General features: G+C 29.5%; 1 protein-coding gene across 7 annotated transcripts in view; it reads left to right on the plus strand.

The window, feature by feature from the left end:
- The first annotated feature begins 2,972 nt into the window (after positions 1-2,972).
- Tm1 (tropomyosin 1) overlaps positions 2,973-16,210 on the plus strand; it is a 190,298-nt gene continuing 177,060 nt past the window's right edge. For 6 of the 7 annotated variants that reach the window (XM_075382503.1, XM_075382501.1, XM_075382500.1 and 3 more), the window contains exon 1: positions 2,975-3,135. The gene's annotated coding sequence lies outside the window, so the exon portion shown is untranslated. Of the gene's footprint in view, positions 3,136-16,210 lie in introns of all 7 variants that reach the window. The other variant, XM_075382502.1, reaches the window with a different exon arrangement.

Consider the following 16,210-nt stretch of genomic DNA (forward strand, 5'->3'; position numbering starts at 1 on the left):
ATTATAAAATATATTTTGCTAAACCTAAGGATTATCTAGATATAAAAAGGCGTCTAAGCCTTTCATACTGTGAGGTCCTGGGATCGAATCCCGATCAGTCACGGTATTTTTTATACGGTAAAAATTTCCATTTTCACATTCCCACGTACAGGTTTCTTTGTAAGCTTCTGTGGTGAATTAATTTATTAGAAAAAAAATGTTAAAATAGACATGTCCGCCATTTTAAAAACTGTGAACTACATCGAACGTTTTTTATTTTGTAGATGAAGTCGGTGCAAACTTATGTACCAAATGATTCCTCAATCCGATCTTGACATATAAATTTAAAAAAAATAAGATGACCACAGAAGGTCAGGTATGAAAGGAAATGCGCCATTTTTTATAAATAGATCACTCTTTGTTAATTTTAATAAGTAAAACTCGAAAATAATACCCAGGTATATTGTTACACTCTGAATATTTATACGTAATACTTAAAAAAAGACAATTTAATAAAAGCTGACAACACAGTTGTAGGACTATCCCGTCTTTATAAAAAGTTGTCTTTATAAAATCCGGGACTTTACCGTAACACGGCTAAAGCCACGTTCCGGGAAAGTCCTACAAATGTGGGTTGTTTTTGTTGCACGGCTTAAATTCAACTTAAAAAATTGCAGAAAATTTAAAATATTTACCATTTCATTTAAATATAATATTTTTTCGTTTATTTAATTCAATGGTTCTAACTAAAGCGCGCGCGCATACTGTATTTAATTCGCACTGGTGTAGCGGTACTAGCGGCGACGTTCGGCACTAATTATACTAATGTAATTTCACAACTTAGATAGAACAAATTTCGCTTGTACGGTCGGCAGACTGGTGTAGCCGCAAGGCTTAACGCACCAGGTACCAAGATGACCGGGCGATCGAGTTCGAAACCCAGCCAGACCGAGTTACCTTTTTACACTTTAAGTATTATTCATTCATTTAATTCTGCCGCTTACCTGTGACTTCAAAATATAGCACAGCAGTTTATAGAATGTTTTGTGGTGGGGTGCGATTTTGCAAAAAAAAAAATTCTTACCTACTGTACAGCCTCACCCCCTTGACCTTTTAAATTGATAATTTAACGGCATCAATGCCCCATATATAGAAGTAGTCTAACCAAGTTTGGTCAAAATCGGTTTAGTAGTTGTGGAGATATAAGGTGTGAAACACCGAACACACACGTATTACGAACATCCGGAAAATTTCCACCCGGTTTTTTGGTATTTTTGGTGTGAAAACATCAAAATCCGGTGAAAACAGCATATACCCAAATTGGACCGATTATAATACTTTCCCTGCTACTGGTATAGAGCTATCTAGACGAAAATGTAAAAGAAAATAAATGAGTACTACTTGGATGTTGTTTATTTTAAAGAATAAAATGAATGCAATTCTGAACCAAATTGTGAAAAAAACCTATATTTTATATTTTTTTTATTTCTGTACTCAGAGTTATGAAAAAATATTGTTTTTATTGATATAATATAAAAAAGCCTTTTTTTTGTTTAACCTCCAGGACCACCGTTACGTATTGCCTCAGAGGATGAGATGAATGATTTGTAGCGTGTGTGAAAATCCCATACCTGACCGGAATTCGAACCTGGGAGTTCCGGATGAAAGGCCGAGACGCTACCACTCGCGCCACGGAGGCCGGCTTATATATATTTAAAAAAAAAGGCCTGCAATAAAGTTACATAACTTTCCCGGTGAAGCTGGAACATTGAAATATTTGAGTGTGCAAGTAAAGAATTGTGTAAAAAAATCGTTATTCTACTCTGGGTAGAACTTCCATCCCTTTGACTAATTTTAACGAAAATTAACGGGAATCAGTGAGCCATATTCAGAAGCCATCGTACAAAATTTCATAATACAATCGATTAATTTAGTTTGAAGATATTGAACCATATGATTGATATTAAAAAAAAAACAATTAGATTTATTACCTGCCATCCTTGAATGAAATCGCCAAAATACTTAACCAAAGTGTAATATAAATAAATATATATATATATATATATATATATATATATATATATATATATATATATTTATTTATTTATTTATTTATATTGAGGGTGACCTACTGTACAGCCTCACCCCCTTGACCTATTAAGTTGATACTTTAACGGCATCAATATCCCATATTTAGAAGTAATCTGACCAAGTATGGTCAAAATCGGTTCAGCAGTTATGGAGATATAAGGTGTGAGATACCGAAAACACACACACGTACTACGAACATCCAAAAAATTTCCACCCGGATTTTTGGTTCTTTGGGTGTGAAAACGTCAAGATCCGGTGAAAACCGCATATGCACAAATTGGACCGATTACAATACTTTCCCTTCTACAGCTATAGCGCTATCTAAACGAAAATGTAAGATAAATGATATAATATATGATAAATTATATATATATATATATATATTTTTTTTTTTTTCTGTATTGGAATCATTTAATCCGTACAAGAATGTGAGTTTGTGTCCGGAAACGACAATGAATGAAAAAAGTATTTTTATTTTATTTTTACCCCTACACTTTTATGGAGGTTTGATTAAGACCTAACATCATCATAAAGAATCTTAGCTGTGTAAAGGACATTAAATTGTATAAAAAAATTTACGTAGCCTTGAGTAAAATTTTGTGGTACCGACCCAGGATGACTAAAATAAAATTAATCAACTTTGATCTTACTATTACTAATTTTTATTTTTTACTTATTATTTACATAAAATATTCAGGTTAAAATAGTACATAAAATAATACAGCTTAATAGCCAAAGATTTCAATAAATATTTTATAGGCTGATGATTTATTAACATAACATTATTTAAATGTACAATAATATATTATATTATTATCGTACAGCGAGCTAGAGTGATTCGTAAGCCTCTGAAAACCCCCACCACACGACTATCTCAACAGCCGTGGCGCTGTTCACCGCTGCCTGGTTTGGAATACGTAAGCCGATATAGTGTCTTCTAAAAGAACTCCACCGGTATTCTGTCAGTTTGGTAGTTTGCCGCGAACTGTAACTTACTGAACTCACCCCGCGCTAACCAACAAACTCACTCCGCGCTACAAAATCAGATTCGTGTGTTGTTTTCTGGTAAGTAATTTAGTTATACAATTTTTTTTCTTGTGTTGATCATTTTACCATAAAAATAACGATTGAAATCGGTAAATCTTTATTGATATCACTGGAGCCACAAATTACATTACAAAAATAGCTACAGCATGAGTAACTCTCTCTCTGTGTGTGTGTGTGTGTGTATATATATATATATACACACACTGAACTGATGATTGAAGTCATAACTAAATATTTTTTATTAACTTTTTAATCGATAAATAATTGGGTCATAACTACTATTATTCTAATAAATTTCTTTTCGCTTAATTAGAGTCAGATAGGCGATATTTTCTATCATTTTTTTTCTTTTACAAATATAAAGTATTCCTTTATTATTATTATTATTATTTTTTTTAGTAAATAATTTAATTAAGGTGTATATATATATATATATATATATATATATATATATATATATATATATATATATATATATAGCAAAAATCCAGTAAAATGCTTTATCAAATTTTTTCGTTATTAATCCATATTCAAAATTTTAAATTAAATGTGAAAAATATCCCAATAACCTTTTTAGATAGTAATATATAAAAAAAAATGTGGTTAACAAGCAAAGTTACTTTGTCCACCCGCACGTACTTTTAAAAGCAATGTTGCCATCAAACCGTTCGAAAAATATTAATTTAAAAAATGACAGACGTGTAATATGAAAGTAAATCTATAAATATTTATTTATTAGACATTTGAGGTAAAATTTCTTCAATAATTTTCATAAAACAGTTAAAATTAATTTTCGTATTATTTTTCCCCAGTTTTTTTTTTTTTACTTTTAACAGAAAAAATAATATACCCATTCTAACCCACACTACCAAATTATTTAAGTAGAATACGTTTTAAATATATAGTAATTTATTTATTAAACGATCATGTCCGATGTAACAGAATTTTTTGACGATCTGATTGAAAATGTTGTATAGATATAATTAGTACTCGTGGTACGACATTTTAAATGTTTGTATCATAGAATGAATATAATTTTTTTTTTAATTTTTAAAATATAACCGTGCATCATTTTAGAAGTTTTTATAGTAGAATGAATAGAAATTTTCTTTTATAATTTTTAAATACTACGTTTTAAAAACATTTTAATAAGTATAATATAAAAAATTCCTTTTAATTTTTAAACTACACCCGTTCTGAACTGTAATATTTTTCTGTATATTTTTAAAGGGCGAAATTAAAAAACTATCGGTTAAAAATATTCATTTTAATCTTACATTAAATAACTATTTTACCTTTCTCTTTTGATTAATTATTTCAAAACAGGTGTACACAATAATTATTTATTTATAACATAATATTTGTGAAGGTATTAAGTAATTCACTTTGACCTAGTTATTATAAGTTCAAGTTTTTTTTGTTCTTTTTTTATATAATGAAACCTTTATTGTAATTTTTTTTACTGTTTTTTGTAAAAAAAAAAAAATAACAGGAATTTAAAATTAAATTCCGAAGAATGAAGTTATTAAAATATAAAATACAAAAATATATTAATTAAAGTGTTCTATAAGTAACCTTAGAGAGTATACCGTATGCATTCATATACATGTAATACTGATACTCATATTGAGGCCATACATTTATTTTTATTCTTAGAATGCGGTCTAATGATGGAGATCGAAAATTAACCGACCGATGCTAAAAATAAATTTTCTCTAAGTTCTAGTTTTGAATAACAGAATGTTCTAGTGTACTGTTCATTTTACCCTTCGTATTACACTATATATATATATAAATATATATATGATTAATATTTAACAATTGTTATCCGCGTATATTTATTTAAATAAAATCAGTTTACGGATTTTTCAATTTGCAACCAAAAAATCAAAGGTAAAAGAAATACTTAAATATTACACTAATAAAATTTATGAATTACATATTTTCTAAATACACGAATCTAATTTTAAAATTTCATCGGTCCCTCCGAAATCAAGCTATTCAGGACATAATACCCGACCGTTCGGTGTAGGAGTAACACATTGGCATCTAATTTAGACGGTCTTGGGTTCAATCCGTATTAATATACTGAAAATTATTCACTTTTCCCTTATTTTTATCAATTTTCTAATTAAAATATTTACTTAGGACTCCATTTACTTTTAAATATTTATTATTTAATAATCGGAAGTCTTAAGTACTGAAAGGGATACGGATTTGTTTTTATTAGCGGTATAAGTTGTTTTATTATAGAATTTTAGACGTACCACAAGAGGCTTCGGCCGTCTTACCCTCTTATCCGTTTGAAGGAATTCTTTTTTTTTAATGGCATCGTTTATCAAAGTCTTTTTTTTTTCAAAAAAAAAATCAGTTGCTGAAAAAAAATTATAAATTCTACTTCAGTAGATCTTTAGCTGAAATATTAATCGATTTTATGTAGTCCTTCTACTATCGTAGTTTATTGTATTGAATTAATTTATCGATTTTCACTTAGTAAACCGGGTAAACAAAAGATGTACAGATGTCCCGGTAATTAAATAAATATTTTATTCTGATCGGTAAATAATAATTTAATATATTTTACAGATTGCGTAGGAATATGTAGATATACTTTTTCAGAGATAAAACTGTTGCGCAGTTCTGAGTAAGAAGACCGACTTTTCGTTAATTTAATTTGGTTTTAATATTTTTTTAATTCGGTTAAATATTGCTAATAATAGATACCGCAAATAAAAAAACGTCAGCGTTCCAACCTGCAGTATCATAACCAACCACGCTTCTAACATGCCCCGATCAAATGTTTTTGACCTTAAATTGAGCGTAACTCAAGAACGACTCGACCAAATCATTAAATTTTCACTTGACAACTTCACTGCAACAGCATATCTAAATTTCAATGAAATTGATCAAGTAGTTTTGGCGATTCTCGAGCCACAAAACATATTACATAGACCTATATATATATATATAAGGAAACCCCCGATTTAAGTGATTGGTAAAGTCAGTGGTAACCATGGTAAAACCTTAATTGGAGCAAAATACATAATTAATTATAAAATTTAAAAAAATCGTACTAATTTAAGTATCATCACACGAAATAATGTTAAAGTAATTAATGAAAATGCATATTTATGTACACGTTGATCGGAATGCAGAAAACTCACCGTTTTTTTTGAAAAAGTTCTTTTAATTTAAAAAAAAATGGTGTGAATATTTTTTAAATGGTACGGTAATTTATTAAAATATATTTACCGAAGCATAATAAGATCCTTGCTCATACGCCGAAGTATTGTGTTTTTGAGTTATACGAAAACAGTTCTGTGATCTGATTGATAGAAATGGATTTTTTTGATTTTTTTAAGAATAAGTGACTGAATATTTTTAACAAAGATTGCATAAACACAACGATAAGTTAATATTTTTTTAATTTTCTAAACAACGGTCTGCATAATTTATATTTATGGGGGGTAAACTACGAATGATCTGATAGCCTTTTTGTACCTCGAAAATTTGTTTTGATTTTCTAAGGGAACTCTTAAAGATGATCAAACGGGAATATTTGTAAACATAAATATCGGTCCAGAAATTCTGGAGATATATAACGTGATTTAGAGGCCAACATCGAAAACACACGTACATAATGTTTACGTACGAATGTGTCTACCTACACACGTACATATGAACATTAACATCCGACAAAAAAAAAATAGATATATATAAAACAAGCGGTTGTTTTCCAAAATTTGAAATGCTGAACATCTGCCAAAAACGTTTTATCTTTGCATAGTCACCTTAATTTAGATCCAAAATTAAAAGGTTGCTTGAAATAACTGTATTCGTTTGGAAAGAAACAACTTCATGGTCGATTAGGCCGAAGTTAGGAACACAACTTATTTTGCATACTCCATAATTTTGCATAACCAGTATTCAAATAAGGTGCAATTTTTTTTTCTTTTTTAACCGACCGAGTGTTAATACGTTTTATTTTATTGACAAATTTACCGTTACTAATTTAATACCGGCTTGGAAGAATATATTTTTTTTATTATTTTAGATCGGTCTAATGCTTTATCTAAATTATTCTGGTTATTAATGGTAAATTATACCGTGATACGCGTAGATTTGGTATATCAGAATAGATATGCCGAACCCCGTTCCAGTGCACACCGTCAGAAATTAAGCACTAAATAATATAATTAACTGTTTGTGTTTATAAAATGCACGTATTATATTGTCCGTTATATGTTTCGCATGAAAAAAAATGGCGCATTAAATTTTTTAATTTAATGATGATTTCATTTTTACCGGTCATATTGCAATGATTTATGAAGAATAAAATTTTTTAACTTTCAAAAACCATTTGAATGTAATTTATATTATATTATGACTAGCCGGTCAGGGCTCGCTTCGCTCGCCTGACAGACTAGACAGGAGACTCCGCCCCCTAGACTTTCAAGGCGTTCTTATACTCATGTTTGAGAGAATAAGTATTTTACAGATATTCATTAAAGAAAAAATATTTGTTGCCATCGTGACAGAAATATAATGAAGTAAAAGGATTAATACATTTACGTAATATATATATATCGTTAATATCAAGAAGCATAATGCTTCTATATTTATTTATTTTTATAAAATTTCAAAAAACTTATGTCTACAATAGTTGTTTTTTTAACAAAATGTAAAAAAATAATAAGTATAATAAATGTTAATATAAACAACGTACTTTTATAGTACACAATACAATTTATTATACAGTTGTTAGTTCAATTTTTTCCGCTAAATGGTAGTGCTTCATTCAAAGTAAACATGTGAGCACATACCAACACACTATCCGTCCTTTTTTATTGTAGAGAAATGAGAATAATTTTAATTTTCTTTTGAATCGATTTACGTATCTGACTTCTTACGTTCTTATTTTTCCAGGCAATAACTATATAGCTAGCTATAAGGGAATATGTAATGGTCAAAATTTTAGTGTGGAATTTCTTTTGTTGAAAATCTCGTGGTTTTATGACCTCTTCTAATGAAAAACACAAAAAGACCATGTATAAGGGGCACTGCCCCATATACATAAATATAAATGAAAATGTAGGCCGATATATGTAAGAACATCCTTCCGAAATTTAATTATGTCAGTATATAATTAAATTTTGAATTTAATCGGCCGGAGGGTTGCGGGCGTTTATCAGTATTTTAAAATTTGAGAGGGCATGAAAGGAATTAGAAATTCGATAAGTTTTAATAGAATTATGCACTATTTACAGTACTAAAATTTTAAGTCGATCGGATTTAAGAATGGATGTATAATTATCTTATTTTTATAGAGTTTTGGTTATATGTTTCCAAAACAGATTACTCATAAAATAGGTAACAAATTACTCGGAAACTCGTGATACTAGAAAAAACTGTTCGTCTACATAAATTCTAACTTCTGATAATCTTTAGTTCCATCCGATATCAGGGATATATCTGTATCCAAAATAATTGTTTTTTGTTTAATTTTGCTTAATATCTCAAAACTTGTTTAACCATTTCGCACCAAATTAGGTCAAGAATTTCTTTCTATGAGATTTTAATTGTATGAAGATTTAGACCCCTACAGACAAGTGAGTAAGACGTACCCGATTTAACATTTTATTAGTTTTCTTCTAATATAATTATATAGTTTTTATATTAAAACCAATTTTTTTTTTGCCGCAATGTTTAATTTACAATCGGCTTCAATTTACCGGAACCATAAGTAGATTTGATACAAAAAATCTGATGTGGACACCAAATGACTTCCTTTTACGCCTATTACATATACACAGTTTTTACTGCACTTCATTTAAACTTATTTCATTTAAAAGTGAGATACGATCCTCCAATATTTTTAATAAAGTTGACAGTTACACATTTGCTGCAACTAGATAACGTGTATACAAATGAAGGTCAGAAGAATTATATCAAACTAAAACTTAATACTTTAAGTTCTAATGGTATTCTTCAAATGAGAAAATCATTGCACTGTAATTGAACTTAGTTTTTTAAATATATTTTTTCTTTTTGTAATTGACAAAAATTCTTTCTTTTATGTATTTAAATGTATGTCTCTTTAAATTTATTACTTAGTTTATTTAAAGAGACGGGAAAAGTTGTATAATGAACCTGGCTTTGCCCTTGACAGATTTTTATATAAAGTACGCCATACAGTTTTTCAATATCTACTACATTATGCAATATTTAGAGTTTAATTTCGAAAAAGATAAAAATGTTCAGTAAAAACATTTAGGTCAGATCTGACCCTTGATCGGAACGGAACTCAAGTATACCGTGGGATTTTTTTATCCCCCTATTTATTACAGAGCCTGGACGTTTAAAACCTTTAGTGTTTATTAGCCGTTTAACAAAATTATTTTACGCTAAAAATAAAATAGAACTGTTTTAGGAACCCATTTTTTATCTTTTATCCCAGATTTCTCAAAAATAATTTTTTGAGAGCTATTGGGACCTATTTTTTCTCAATCTTTCGATTTAGATTTCATATAAAACCTCTAAATTTACTCGTTAATTTGGTTCCTGAATTTAAGCTCAGGCTTAATTTTACCGAAGACAGAAATCAGAGCGAAAACATTCGCCAGCCGACATTTGCTAACGTAGCGTTTGCCAGTCTATTTTTACGTAAACGTTCTTCTTTATTTTTATCAGTAGAAGTGTCCTGAAAGTCCATTACATTCTTCGTAAATCCCTCTGTATAAAAGTTTGAATGTACTACTTTCAATGTTTGCTTTCAGTTCGTCTCCTTAGCATATGAAAGAAATTAATATAAAATAATATCAACCGGCCAACTGACGGTTTAAAAAAAATGCTATCGCTAGTTTAAATTAATAATGTCGTCCATCCATTAGTTTTATATTAAATCAGCTGACTTATAATAAATAAATACGTCACAAATACGTATAATTTCAAAAAACGGAAGGAATACATTAATTTCTGCTTTAGATTGTCTTTGTAAATGTGTTTTATGGCTAAAATACCTAGAGAGAAGTTAGAGGTCAGATTTGCTTTTTGTGGCGGTAATGATGTTTTTATACTAGTAACGAACAAGATTAAACAGTCACATGTAAAACTAAACTTCATCTCAATTTTGGTTGATTCACTGATATTCATATGTAACTGTATATATTGCTGCCCTTGCTGCTGAATCTTTTTATTTATCTGGACGGTACTTTTAATTTTTTTTTACGGTTATATATTTATTTTTAGTGTATGTTTTTAAAACGGACGGAGTTTGGGATCGCGTTCCGATCCTTTGTAGATTGTATTTGTGATAAATATTTTTATTCGAGTTATTCCGTTATAGATTAGCAAAAAATATGCGTCCTTCCGACTCTATTCCCCTTCAGTCAGTCCACTGAAGGCTCTTTGATACTAGTGTCTCTCTAACTGCATCTGTGGGGCCCTAGTTTTGCGGAGGCTTCGTTGACTCCCTTCCTAGTGAGTTATCTTAAAAATATTAGAAATATAATTGATAAAAAATTACAATTCTTAATAAAAAAATTTGACCCCCATTAGACAAATTTTATCATCAAAATTATCAATATTTACAACGTAATTGCTAAAAAAAATAACATTCTGTAGAGGTTGATTTTCATTTTTTTTTCCATTCTGTATTTCATAATTAATTTTACGTAACAATAATAATATTAATATTTAAAAACCTTAGGGTGTATTTAAAAAAAAAAACTGTTAAGAGACAAAGTCCGGAAAGTTACGCATTTTTTACGTGTGTTGCCTGTATGATTTATGTTTTACAATCTATATTTTTATGACATGACACTTTCCTAGAACATATTTCTTTATCAAGTTAGTAGTAATGATTATTCCGATATAAATTTTTAAAAGAATTTTAATTCTATTTCCTTAATACAGTTAATAATGATTAATAATAGAGTATCATAGATAATAACATCCTGTTTAACATTTAGTCATCACAATCGAGATTTGCAAGTGTATTTAGACAACATATATTCTAAAGTTTAATTTAAAAAACAAGGAATGCCGATTTGATTATGTCTTAACAGTTAAAAAACAAAAAAAATCTCTTTCGTGACGCCGGAAGGCGGAGAAAAAGATTTCCACCTTAAAGTTAAGAAAAATTTCAAATTTACTCAATACGACAATGGTTGGATGTGAAAAAAGTTTCACGTGTTTAGCATACGCCAAGCCCCATCTTCTTACAATTCCAGCAAAATTTTGGTCATCCCTTGCCGTAAGGATTGGTCATATCAAAAATTGTTCAGACAGAATTTTTAGGTAATGTTTAGAGGACTAACGACCACTTTAAACCGATTTGATACTGTGCTTAATAAAGGAGGTATGATTTTTTTTGTCTTCGAAATCCCATTTTTTCCACCCCGTGGGCCAATGGTTGGGGATATCAAAAAACTTTACTTAGATAACTTTTAGGCCCTTATTCAAAAAATTGTAGGAACTTTAAACGAATTCGATATTTTACTTATAAGAAGGTTATAGCGATATATTTTTTCTTCAAAACAGCCCCCATTTTTACCCCCATGGTCCGATTTTGGCCGTTAACGAAGTCGACCGAGATTTTGGGTCGTTTTATTTTGTGCATCAATTTGAAAGTGATTGGCGCAAAATTACGGAAGTTATCGTGTCCACAAGAAAGTGACATATATATATATATATATATATTATATCACTTATATATATAAACCTTTGAAATGACGGTGGTTTTGGGGTCTGGAGGATGTGAAACGCGAAGATATGTCGAAATTTTCCGGAAGTCAAATCGTGGTACACATTACAATAGGTAGCTTTCTTATGATTGTACCTAAAAATTCAGGGTGGAAGATGCAAGAAAGTTACATTTATTTTTATTAAAGAAGTTAGATTTTATACGGGTAAAATTTTTTTTATAATACAAAAAAAAATTGTCTAACAAAATTCGAGGTATATTTTGAAAGTATTCTTTATTACTAATCTAAGTGAACTGTAATATAATATTTTCACGTTTATTTTTTCCCTCCACTTTCATTTTACTGTTAGGTTAGGTCATGTTTAGAAATTTAACGTAATTCGTTGACTTAGTCACCTCTTACGTACGAAGTTCTAACGAACTCCGTGATTCCTTCTCGTTTCCTTCGCTTAGAAATAAAACTTGATGAACTGTATGTAGGAATCGGATAGTTTGCGAGAAGTTTCATTTCCAAATAACTATTCTACGGTATTATTTAATATTTTTAAGCCGACTGTGATTATAATAATAACAAAAATTAAAAAAAAATATATATAAATTAAATAATAAATACTATCACTCTGATAATTATTGTTATTATAAAGAATGAATTGAAAATTGTTTATGAAAATCTCACGTAGTTCGTTTGATTACCATTACAAGCTATCTTATGATATTCTACTGTGCTATATATATATTACGTTGTATTAAACATTTCCGAATTGTATACGTTAAAAAATCATTTCTTTGCGGTTAGCTCGATATATCTTCTCAGTGGCCATTTATTTTCTTTAAGCTGAAAATCACGCGCTTTTTGTTATAAGCCTTATATTAAACTCTCAATAATAACTATTGGATATTTAGTTCTATTAGTCTTTTTTCATTTACCTAAACAAAATTTGATTAACTTTGACATAAAGTTTTAAGCCTGTAGCCAAATTGAGTTCTGTAATATTTAAAAAAGCAATGAACAACGAGAAAAAAAGTGATTATAGTTTTTATTTAATTAAAAAACGATGATTTAAAAACCTAGAGATTTGGATTAAATAGATCGGATTGTCTGACATTAATTATTCATGTCTCTTTCCTCCCGGTCCAAAAACTTTACACTCCAAAGGTTTACGACTAACTTGGTGTTTTTTTTTGTTCGTTTGTGGTTATCAGTATTCATTTATTAAAAATACTGCACCAAAGTTCATGGGAAAATTTCTGGTAATAAGGTAGTCAAAATCCAGTTGAAGAAACATTGCATCGCATTTTATGCTTTAAATAATGTAATTTATTTTCATTGTATATTGCGTACTGAAGAATAAATAAATTGAAATCTTAGATCGCGATCATTGATGTGTACGTACACGTGGTACAACCGATCTCTTCGTTAAAAACAGAATATTGTACTGCAGTTTGTATTAATATAACTCGTGACAAAGCGTATCTTTCATATTTGTGGCGTAGTGGTAGCCACTACGCCATAAAATCATACGCTATAAAATACCCTTTCCATATTCCCACGTTTATGTTTGTACTTATTTATTATTTATTCCTAACGTACGAGTACCGTATACGTTGCAATCTGTTCAAGTTGTGAACAATAACCAACCTCATGGTTTTGATGAGATAAGGATAATATGTGTGATATATAAATAAGATATAGTCTTGTACAGATTCAGGCCGACCATTCTTGAGATGTGTAGTTAATTGATCCCCAACTACCAAAGAACACCAGTATCCACCGTCTAGTATTCAAATCGGTATAAAAGCAACCAATAATTTCTAGAATTTGGTCGTGAGAATCTTTGACTTCGAAAATCAGCTGTTAAATAAGTGATTTGCGACGACGGTGGGCAAAGTTTATATTTATAAAGAAAAATTATTGTGTATAGAAATTAAATTTTTTTCTTGTACCGACATCAATACTTAATGAATGATATATATATTCCTTATTCTACTTCTCTTTCTGAATTCGAGTTATATTCCGTAAAAAGTTTTAAAAAATCAACAGATTAGAAAACGTAGGGAAAAAAATTTAATACATATTCATGCATTCATAAATTTTAATGTCTACTTACATCGATTCATTCTACTCCTTTTACTTTTCCTTCTAGATAGCGCTATACCTCTAGAAGGAAAAGCATTATAATCGATCCAATTTGGGCATATGCGGATTTCATCGGATCTTGACGTTTTGACACCTAAGGAACCCAAAAAACCGGATGGAAATTTTCCATATGTTAATGTTCGTATGTACGTTTGTATGTGTTCGGTGTTGGCCTCTAAATCACCTTATTACCTTCAGAACTGCTGGACCGATTTAGACCAAACTTGATCAGATTACTTCTATACATGGGCACTCGGCATTAAATTTTCAACTTAAAAGATCAAGAGGGTGAGGCTGTAGAGTAAGGTCACCCTCAGTATCTCGAGATTTTGCGCCTTAATTAAGGTCATATTCTTCTTAGGCACATTTGTTAACGATTAAAAAATAACAATATTTGCAAAAACGTTTTTGAAAAATCGCACCCCACCCCAAAAAATGCTCTAAACTACTGCTATTTTGTGACGTCAAAGGTGAACGATAAAATTAAAAAAATGAATAATATTTAAAGTGTAAAACAGTAACTCGGTCTGGCTGATTCTCGAACTCGATCGCTCGTTCGACTCGGTAGCCGGTGTGTTAAGCCTCGCGGCTAAACCAGTGCCGACCGTCGCCGCTAGTAGCACCACACCTGCGAGAATGAAATACGGTATACACATGCGCTTTAGTTAGAATAATTAAATTAAATAAACAAACAAAAATTATATACAAATAAAATGATAAATATTTTAAATTAAGTTGTATGCGTAAACCGTGCATCAGAAACAACACACAGTTGTAGGACTTTCTCGAAACGCGGCTTTTTTGTTTTATAATTATTATATATTATATTTAATGCTGCTGCTCTGATCAAGGTCTTACCACGGTAAGATTAATTCAGGCAATTGTTGCGGCAGTTCGTTTTTTATCGATGGATTACCATATCTACCGATTTTTGAGAAAAAAAAGTGTTTTATTTATCAGTTATTAAAACTGTGAAATGAAATCATTTAAAAAATAAATACTGTCTTTTTGTCCTTTAAATTTTTAATTTTTCTAATCAAACGACTTTTAAAAGTCAAAGTTTCAAAACTGTTTATTTTTGTTTTCAGTTTTTAAGGAAATTTTTTAAAATTGTTTATTTATTAAAAAAATAAAAGTTTATTATATATAACGGAAATCGTTAAATATGGTAAATCTAAGAATTAAACTGATTTTTAATGCTATTTAAATTTTTATTCGTGACTTCTAGTCTAAAAATTTTACAAAAAAGAATATCGCAAATAGTTTTAAGTAGAAGTTTAGTTTGGCTGTTTAATATGGCGTTTGCATTATGTTAATAGTGAGCCGGGTGTGGCTTTCAAAGATAAAGACTGCTGCTGATCGTATAAACGTAACAAAAAAAAAATGGTGCAACAGAGGTATTTCTATTTACCGCCATCACCGGTGTTACAGACTGATATTGTCGACCGGTTAAAAGTTCTACAAGGTCAGGATCACGCTGAATGTTTGATATTATAAAACCGGTAACCGTTATACTTCTGTTATAGTACATAGCCTACAGGATTTATTATTAATATAACTGAATTTTTTACGCAAGAATATAATTCAAAATTACCGTGAATTTGTGTTTAAGCGTAGTTAAAAGTGCATTTAATGTGACGGTGAATTAATTTATTTTATTATTCCAAACGTAACATCTCCAGAATTATAAAAACTAACATGTGCGTTCTGATTTTTTTTCCTTTTTTTCATTATTAAACTGACATACCTTCTGATTTCAATATGTCGAGGACATTTAGAGTCGATATGGTAAAACATGATTGATATTTATGCTAAACCAAGTCGCTCGGTAAATTTCTAACCAGTTTATCCTTCAATAAATTATATTAGTAAAAAAAAAATTATTAATAATAATAATTATTATTAAAGGGTGGAGTCTTTGATTTATAAAAGGGTCGTTTTTTAAGTTTAAATTTTACGTGTATAATCAAGTTTAAATGATTGCTCAAAGTATTTAAAAATCAGATTTCACATTAAAAAAATAAGTTTCTAAGTTTTAAACTCTGTGGTTTTAAATATTACTTAATAAGTTTAAATTTTATTGTTTACTTTGAGGCTGATTTTGTTATGTATCGGTGGAAAGTATTTTATAATTTTTCTTAACTTTTACGTTTGAGTAAATGAATCGCTCTTAAACTAAATTATTATATTTAGATATATAATATTATTCTGATCAGAACATAAAAAAATCTCTTTCGGCACGCTGGAAGGCG

This window comes from Lycorma delicatula, chromosome 1, assembly GCF_047948215.1.
Source record: "Lycorma delicatula isolate Av1 chromosome 1, ASM4794821v1, whole genome shotgun sequence".
Taxonomy (NCBI): domain Eukaryota; kingdom Metazoa; phylum Arthropoda; class Insecta; order Hemiptera; family Fulgoridae; genus Lycorma; species Lycorma delicatula.